The sequence below is a fragment of the Phaseolus vulgaris genome, chromosome 11, assembly GCF_000499845.2.
Source record: "Phaseolus vulgaris cultivar G19833 chromosome 11, P. vulgaris v2.0, whole genome shotgun sequence".
Taxonomy (NCBI): Eukaryota; Viridiplantae; Streptophyta; class Magnoliopsida; order Fabales; family Fabaceae; genus Phaseolus; species Phaseolus vulgaris.
The window spans coordinates 43,306,196-43,316,418 of record NC_023749.2 but is presented as its reverse complement, the minus strand read 5'-3'; positions in this window follow the sequence as shown (position 1 = coordinate 43,316,418).

The following is a 10,223-nucleotide window of genomic DNA, read 5'->3' as shown; positions in this document are numbered from 1 at the left end:
TTATTTGAGTTTGTTCAAAACAGTGATACAAGGCTTTACACATGTAGGGTCGTCCATATTCAAGCCCCTGAACTGAAATGTCCAGAGAATGAAGTTAGTAAATTAAAAATAACAATACATAAAGTATCTTACCCGCAATTCTTTCAATAAAACATCTTGTAGATTATTTCTGCCAAAGTGAGATGACATAACACAACTCTAAAAATAAAGTGGAACAAGTTCACACTTAATCTTAGAATAAAGGTTCCATCAATTAAAACTAAACACAAAATACATACCTCCAGCAAAAGGCATTTTATCTGAATTTCATTTACAATTTTTTTGTGTCATTAGATGGTCTATCAGACAATTGCCTTATTAGAGGGCCTAATCTAGCATTTTACTTTCCAATTACATTCAACAATCAAAATCCAATTTCCCTCTTTCTTAATTTGTGAAGAAAAGAATATTAAACAATGGATCAATTAACATGTTTTCTTTGGGATTCAACCTAGGTTGACCCTATACCACATTAGGAGAAAAACTTGGTATTTTTGTTTGAAAAATTGAACGCAGCTAAGCAGTCATCAAAATGGTGTCGTTGCCAGGGAAATTGATAACTTTCGGTTTTCTAATATTTTACTAGACTAATTGCATTTTGTTAAGGTTTATTTTGTTTTTATTTTCTGTTTTTAGATTGGATTGGTATTTTCTCCAAAATAATAAACTTTTTACAAAAAAATATTATAAAAATTGCAATTTTTTAATATTTTCATCCTTTGTTTTGATCATTTGAAGGAACAACTTTTGAACCGGATTTGACCTTAGAAACTTGGAAGAAGATGTTGATGCAATAAAAATCGAGAATTGACACTTAAAGAGAAAAAATTATGTAGAAACAAGTAACAAACGATCAATAGTCAACGATTAACTAGCACTAGACGGTCAACTTTGCACTCAAAGAAAGAGTTGAAGTTAGTTTCAAAGTGATCTTTTGGACCCAATTGAAAGATCATCCTTTTGTAAAGATTAGAAACTCTATAAATAGAGTAGAAGTACCACCTAAGAGAAACACTTATACGCTTAGAGACTTAGACACTAAGATACATAGTTAGTTAGCCAGTAGGTGCAGGAGTTTTAATTTACAGTTTTTAATTTTCTGTTGACGTCATGAGTTCCAAAATAATCGATTCAAATTCATCTTTTTCATTTGTATGTTCCTTTTCTCTTTCGAAACGAATCCAATTTAATAAATGAGTTTCAACTATTCGAACACCAAACACCATGTTAAACAATGCTTTGTTATAATGTTTTTCTCTTCAAAATCTTTATAAAATTCTGTTTCGATCAAAAATGAATTTTTAAAGACATGCAAAGTGATTTGGTAATGTATTTCTTCATCCTCAAGAAATCCAGATTTGGGTGCTTCCATTAGTCTCCATGAAAAAACTTTCCTATTGTGCAGTTATATACACCTTGCTTACGCATCTACATACACACTGGTGTACCTTGTACCCAGCAAAGACTAACTACCAGCTAGCCTGCTTAGATATTTGTACGTACTTCTAAGCAACTAGATTCACCAAGTTTGAGAATGATTAGATGATTCCAAGACATGTTAGATGGTATAGACATAAAAAAAACTAGTGACCTCTGATATATTAATTTTAAGAAAGAGTTGTTACAGTGTAAGAAACAAAATTTCCGTGGCGAAAAAGAAGTATAAACAATCATATGGACACCTATTGGTGGAACAGATTATAAAACCAAATTGTGATAAACCACAACAAATTAGTAGGAACACATTTTAAGTATTAATAACATTTAGTACTAAACTTGAATAGCAACACTAATGCAAAATAAGGTTGAAAACATAACAAATCGTAGTTAACCTCACACAAATATCTATAAAATGTGCATGTTCTTATGTCGAAGCAGCATATAATTACAATGTTTAGATTGAAGTTGCAATGTTCCAATATCTGCGCAAATTCATTGTGTATTTCTATTGTTCTATTTAACTATGTTCTACCTCACACCAACAAACATCTTCCTCACAGAATTTACTCTTTGTCTGTAGGTTTTTTAGCATATGAAAGAGTCACACCAGTTAATTTCCCTTTCACACACACACTTAAATTTATTTGGTTGATAAAAAGTATCTCTAGGAATATTTATATATTTAAAAAAATAAGAGAGTTATTGTGCTATTAGTTTTACTAGAATATTTTATTTATTAACTATTATGTTAAATAATTTATCAATAATAATATGATATTTCTTCTGTAAAAAATTTACTTTTATTACGGAATGTATTCTTACCAACTCTTTGGAAATTAATGTATTCGTGGAAAGCTTGAGAAAGAAAAACCAAATGTTATTTTTTAAAATATAAACTTAAGTATAGGAAACATGTTTTTCCAACTTTAGATTTTTAATAAATTAAAACAATTCTCTTCCCAAACACTTTTATATTTATCAACATTTTAAAAATTATCCTTCATTCCAAAGACAAGACTATTTTGGTAAAGTAACTTATTGGATATCACTATAAAAAAATCATGAAATAGAAACTAATTTTTAGAGACCAAAATAATTAGCTGCAATAGTAATTAAATTAGAGACATTTTTAAAACTAAAAAAAAAATAAAAATTCTATTATTGTTAAATAGTTTCTAAATTGGTATCTAACTAGCAACCAAGGTTTTAAAGACCAAATTTAGAAATTAAATAATTGGTAGTTAAAACCTTGATTGTTAATTAGATATCCGTTTAGAAACTATTTAACAATAATAGAAATTAATTTAAAAACTAATTTTTTATTTAGTTTTTAAAATGGTCTCTAATTTAGTTACTATTGCAACTAATTATTTTGGTCTCTAAAAATTGGTTTCTATTTCATGATTTTCTTCTGGTGTATATATTTAATTTATTCTTTTCATATATATATATATATATATATATATATTTATATATATGGAAAACTTAGTTGAATCACAGCGAGCACCGACTTGAGATATAGTTTTCATCAATTCAAACATTTTTTTGTCTACTAGCAATCAATATTCAAACATTGATTTGTAGAGAGAGTTTAATAGTTTCCACTAAATTCAATATCCATGAATGAATGAATGGAGTAAAGGTAAATGCCAACCAACATGTGCATAAAATATTGAAAATGCAATAGTTTTCACTTTATTTATTAATTATTATGTTAAATAATTTATCAATAATAATATGATATTTCTTCTGTAAAAAGTTTACTTTTATTACGGAATGCATTACCAACTCTTAGGAAATTAACGTGTTCGTGGAAAGCTTGAGAAAGAAAACCCAAATGTTATTTTTTTAAATATAAACTTAAGTATAGGAAACATGTTTTTCCAACTTTAGATTTTTAATAAATTAAAACAATTCTCTTACCATACACTTTTATATTTATCAACATTCAGTTACTAGCTTAAAAATTATCCTTCATTCCAAAGACTGAAGAGACTATTTTGGTAAAGTAACTTATTGGATATATATATATATATATATATATGGAAAACTTAGTTGAATCACAGCAAGCACCGACTTGTAGATATAGTTTTCATCAATTCAAACATTTTTTTTGTCTACTAGCAATCAATATTCAAACTTTGATTGTAGGTTGAGAGAGTTTAATAGTTTCCACTAAATTCAATATCCATGAATGAATGAATGAAGTAAAGGTAAATGCCAACCAACATGTTCATAAAATATTCAAAATGCAATAGTTTTCACTAAAAAAAGTCATGAATAGATTTCTACTTTCAATACATTTCTAATATCAACTTGATTCCAAAATTCTTTAATGAGTGTTACAAGTTTACCATAGTCAACAAAAACTTTAAAAAAATATCTAAAGATTAATGTAACCTGAGTGCACCCATTGTCAAATTGTAACACTTGGCATATTTTATGTCACATAAGTCTAGAGGCACACATGTGATGTCTTTGTTTGACCCTCCCCACTTGTCAACCTTGTCCACTCATTGAACAATGATGCAATTAATTAATGAAGCAGTGGTGTGACAAATCTCAAATGGAGATTTTTCAAGAGAGTGTGTGATGGGTACGTGTGACCATGTCTCTGTGGTAACTGTTGCCCTCCATTTTAGGTTATTAGGCCATCTAGAGTTGTTATAAAAAATGTGAATTGATTCATTATTTTTGTTTATGAACCTATATAGATTTTGTCTTGCACCATTTACAATTTACGTCGCTCAAAGACGTAAAAAAGTGTTTCTTCCTGTTTTTCTTTAACTTTTTCCTTGTACTTCATTAACTTTAGAAAATCGAGTTTAAAAATTAAAATAATTGTTTTAAATTTTGAAATATAAAATAATATTTTTTTTAAATTTCAAAAGGTGTAAGATAAAATTTAATTAGGTACAGAAAAAATACCCTAATAAAAAATATAAAATTATCTTTTCAACTTTTATTTTTTATATACATTACAACTAACACTACACGAAAAAGAAAATAATGAAATAGAAACTAATTTTAAAAAACAAAAAATAATTAGTTGTTATAGTGACTAAATTAAAAAATTAAAGACCATTTTAGAGACTAATTTTTTTTTCTAAATTAGTTTCTGTTATTGTTAAATAGTTTTTAAATTGATATCTAATTAGCTATCAAGGTTTTAACTACCAATTATTTAGATTCTAAATTTGATAGAAAAACTTTGGTTACTAATTAGATACCAATTTAAAAACCATTTAACAATAATAAAAACTAATTTAGAAACAAAAAAAATATAGTCTATAAAATGATCTCTAATTTAGTCATTATAGTAACTAATTATTTTTTATTTCTAAAATTGATTTCTATTTCATGATTTTATTGTAGTGTAAATTAATTTTTTAATATATTTTTAATTTTTATACAAATGAGGTCAGAGTAAACGAATAAAATTTTACTTTTGAAATTTTTTTACTTAAATAAATTCAAAATTTTAAATAATTAATCTGATCTATAATGCAGAAGAAAACTATTCGAAACGTAGGGCACTTATATTATAGTTTAGTGAGTTTGTATGAGAGTTGTAAATTTGAGGGGTGTGAGGTGTGTGGTTTGAGAAAGGAGTGTGAAGTTAGGTAGGGTTGGGCAAATGATTAGGACGGAGGAATATTAAAAATGTGTCACTTTCAGGCTCTGACTCTCATGAAAACAAACCACCCTACAGCTACAAAGGATACGAACTGGGACCCACCTGTCGTCGCACGCGTGCACGCCGCGTGGACCCCACTCGTTGACTCGCTTCACTTTCAAATTCCTCATTATTGTTCTTTTTTTATTGTTATTTTTGTGAAGACAAGCCTCGTTTTCTGTGTATAGGAGTTCTGAATTATGATACCCGCATTGGTTTTATTTTTAAAATATGGTTTAATGTTCATTTCAAAAACTAAAAAAAATTATCATCTTAGTAAAATTGTTGGAGATCGCACTTGTTGAAGATAGTAAATCGATAGATAAAAATATTTTATTATATATAAGTGATTGCAAATCTCACTTTATGAGTCAGTTTTATGGAATTGAATTAGGTTTAAAGTCCATTTAATAATATATTATCAGAGTCATTTAAAGTATATCTTGACAAGTGTTTGTTTAGCTTATCAAGCAATCCGCTATCAGACCGTTATCAGACAACTTTATTCCATGGACGAACTGTCAATGAGAATATTTCATTGTATATAAGTGAATGTGCAAACCTCATCTCACAAAACGGTTTTATAGGGTTGAATTAAGCTTAAAGTCTACTTTAAATATTTATAAAAACTTTGTAGATGTAAATATGATTTTAATGCCATTAAAATGAATGTGTTTTTGTCATCATCATGCTTCTTTTTCTTTGTATTTTCTTCCTTTCAAATTTAAATGGGTATTTTTGTTTCTATAACATAAGTAAATTTTGGTTTTAATTTATGTAAAAAAGACATCTTTGATAATTTTAATCTTTCCAAAACCTAAATTTGTTACTTTTGGTTCCTAATATGTATTTTATGATAAATAATATTTGTTTTAGGAATGTAAAAAATGTTTCCAAGATATCAAATATTAGGACAGCATAATAGATACTGGCGGGTGTTGTTTATGATAAATATTTGACTTATCGCTAAATGCATTAGTTGTTAACTAGTGTCACTGATAGTAGAGATAAAAGAAAATATTTTAAGGGATGAATAAAAAAAACTATGAAGATAAAAATTAAAACTTATTAATTTTTCATGAACTAAAAGCATATTTAAATCGCTTCTTTATTATAATTTAAGTAATAAAAGTACTATTGTCTTTAAACATTGAAAATAAAAGTTAAATAGATTTTTATTTCAGAAATTGGATATTTTAGAAAAAAAAGGATGTAAGATTTTGACATAAGTATTAAAGCAATTACTATTTAGAATTTTATAAACAAAATATTATACAACTTTTTCAAGTAATTTATCTCTCTACATAGGTAAAAAAAAAAATTATCACATGGAGTATTGATTAAGGATAGTCTTGAATGAAATATTCGATGCGTAATTGACTTTGTAAAATAACAAAAAAAATTAAATTATTTTTCTCTAAAAAATCATGTTAAGTGGAACGGAGTATAAAATGTGAAAAAAAAATTATAAAAAGAAAGTGTTATATATGATAAGAAAAAGAAAAAAAGGTAAAACTTGCTCTCCAAAGTAAATAATCTGCTCAACATTAAAAGAGAAACCAACCAGTTTAGTAAAATGATCAATCCAATAGTTAGTTTTTAATCCGGCTTATGACCAATTTCTGAATATTTAATTTTAACTTTAATTATTAATTTTTTTTGTCTTGTATAGAAATTAACTAATTAATCGTCAATTAAATTCAAGATACTACTACCTAAACTGCGTACCCAAAAAATTAATAAAGTTAAATAATTATGTGGCATCTGATAAATTAGTAAACCAATTTCTAAATCCAACACATTTCAAATTAATAATTAAACATTAAAGAATATAAAACATGGAAGATTTGACTATGTCAATGTAAAAAGGTATTCTCTTCTATTTGACATTCTTGAAATCTATAGACTAAGAGTTTAATTAAGATTAGCTTGAAAATAGTATAATATTTTTTATTTGTTTAGAGGAAATCATGTTTACGGTTCAATATTGAATATGAATATAAAAATGAAGATAGAATAACATCAAACACAAATAATGAAGAAGATATAACAACATTAATTTCACAACTTTACAAGGAATGAAAAGAGAAAATAAAGAAAGACTTATGGAATTATGGAGGATGTCATCCTATTTGAAAATGATTTATGATAAATGTTGATGAAGTCACCACTTAATTAAATGATGCAAGAAGAGAACTTTCTCTCTTTCAAATAACTCTTACGAATCCTCTCATATCATTTATTATTCAAAGGTTGTTTATAAAAAAATGGTAGGACTATTTATAACTTTTTTGTGCCTAAATGCATCCTAAATTCACTAGAAATGAAATGAAACTCTAAATCTAAAGTGTGACAAAAAATTTATATTAATCTAACGAGGGATTGAATTTCAAAATTTAGAAAGACAATGAGAAAAATCATAAGATATTTGTCCGAAAGTTGGAGCATGTAACCCATACTAAGGTAATGTTTTTCCTTTCCTCCACTTTACTTGCCTCCTTGATTGTCATGTTTACTCTCCACTCGACCGATATCTTGGTGGGCTTCAATAATGCCTGATTGAATTCAAAATAGTTCTTACTTCTTTCCTTTTTTAATGTTCGGATTTATGGTCTTATTGGGCTCAATAAGTCCAAATATAAAATTACTATTTACACTTGTTCTATGATTGAAAGAAAAATATTTGAAAGTAAATTTTAATGTCTAACTCTTACAATCAAAGTAATTTATATTCTACAAAATTCATTTTCTTCTTCTACCCTCTCTTTAGATTTTAAGAGTCATCTCTCACCTTTCCTTAAATTTCCTTAAATAGATTACACTAGTGAGACGACAACTGAGTGAAGATCAAATCAGACTTATCAGACTTTCTTTTAGAGTATGTCATTTTTCAGATATAAATACTTATATCTTGTCTATTTTAGTTTTTCTTGTAGATGTTATAAGGTTGTGTATGTTTAATCCAATGAAAAAGGTAATATCTTACTTGGTTTTACTTTTTCTAAGTGTTTTGGTGGTTTGGATGATTTTTCCCTAGGTTACCAAAGCCTTTAGATGTTTTTCAACTTCTTTTCTATCATAAAGTTGTTTTTTTCTTGGTCGATGAGTAACTTTGAAGTAAGGGGAGTTGAACCTAAGAAATATTTAGGTTTAAACTATACATTTAAAATAATGTATGCACTAGTTATGTAAATAGTTTTAGAATTAGTTTTTAAATATGTATATATAGGTTCAAATGTCATTTTGACTTGTTAGGGTGTTGGATGAACCTATATTAAGTAATTGGTAATTTAGTGAAATTGAATGCAAAATAAATTTAATTCAAAATAAGTTTTAAATAATAAAATTGTTCGTAGTTGAATGTTTGGATGAATAGGCAATGTTATGGTGTAAGATTTATAACCATGGTGATGTTGTTTTGAATGGAATTGGGTGTTGAGTATGTATATTTTCATTGAATAAGGTCCTTGTTATTTTGATTGTTTAAAGTAACTATATATATGGAGAAAATTGGTTGGAACGGATAATTAGAAATGAAAAATTTGTTTTGAAAAATTATTCAAAATTTCTGATTCAACCTAGTGTGCTCAACAAATGAGAATTCGTGAGTCTCATCCAAATATTAAGAGATTAGTTACAAACATTTTCCTCACGGACAATGATTTGTCACACATATTATCTAAAATTTCACTAAAAAAAAATCACTAAATAAAAAATATTTTTAAAGATAAAAAAATACTTAATTACTATATTGATTAAATTAAATATTAATTTAAAAATTAAAAAAATTATTAATATTTAAAATAATTTATATTATTAATAAAATTTATAAATTATTTTCTAAATTAATATCTAACTAACTTCTATTATTTTAGCTACCAAGTACATGCCATTTTAAAAATCAATTAAATAAAAATTTAATAATTATCTACCAAGTACATGCCATTTTAAAAATCAATTAAATACAAATTTAATAATTATTTATTTATAATAGAAACTAATTTAAATGTTAATAATTTTTTAATTTATAAAATAATGTCTAACTTATTTAATATAGTTATTAATAATTTTTTATTTTTAAATTTGATTTTTATTTAATAATTTTATTATATTGTTTTTTGCTGAGATCTTAGTCAATAATTTCAACTTCAGATAAATATGTAATTTAAATAATTAAATTTATTCAATAAGTTCATATTCTCTTAGCAAAATTACTCTAATATATTAAATATAATTCTTTAATGTATTTTGCATCTATCTTTCCCAGTGTTCTTTCTCTAAATATTAGTGAAATAATATTTTATTTTATATTTTATTTATTGTTTTTTTATGATGAGAGTGATATTATTGTGGTGAATATAGATTTAGACAGTAATCCGGAAGGTGCTGTTGAGTTGAATTGTTGACATGTGGTGTTAATTTTATTTTTAATTCTTTAACTTTTTATATTAAATCGTTTTAATTCTTTAACTTTTATATTGAACTTATTTTCACTTTTTAGACATTTTAAAATTATCTTAAAATATATTTTATAACTTTCACAAAACACTAAAAAAAATCATGAAATAGAAACTAATTTTTAGATATCAAAATAATTAGTTGTAATAGTAACTAAATTAGAAAGCATTTTAGAAACTAAAAAAAATTGGTTTATAAACTAGTTTCTATTATTGTTAAATAGTTTTTAAATTAGTATCTAATTAGCAACCAAAGTTTTAACTATCAATTATTTAGTTTTTAAATTTGGTTTCTAAAACTTTGATTGTTAATTAAATACCAATTTAGAAACTATTTAACAATAATATAAACTAATTTAGAAACCTATTTTTTTTTTTTAGTTTATAAAATGATATCTAATTTAGTTAATATTGCAATTAATTATTTTGATTTTTAAAAATTAATTTTTATTTCATGATTTTTTTGTAGTGATTACTTTTAATTTCTTGGAGACATAATTGGGTTATATTAAATTAGGAGGTATAATATAACTTGGTAGGAAAATGTTTTATCAATATTTTTCTTTATTAAGTATTAGTTTTGTTTTTATTATTATTTACCTACTCTTTAT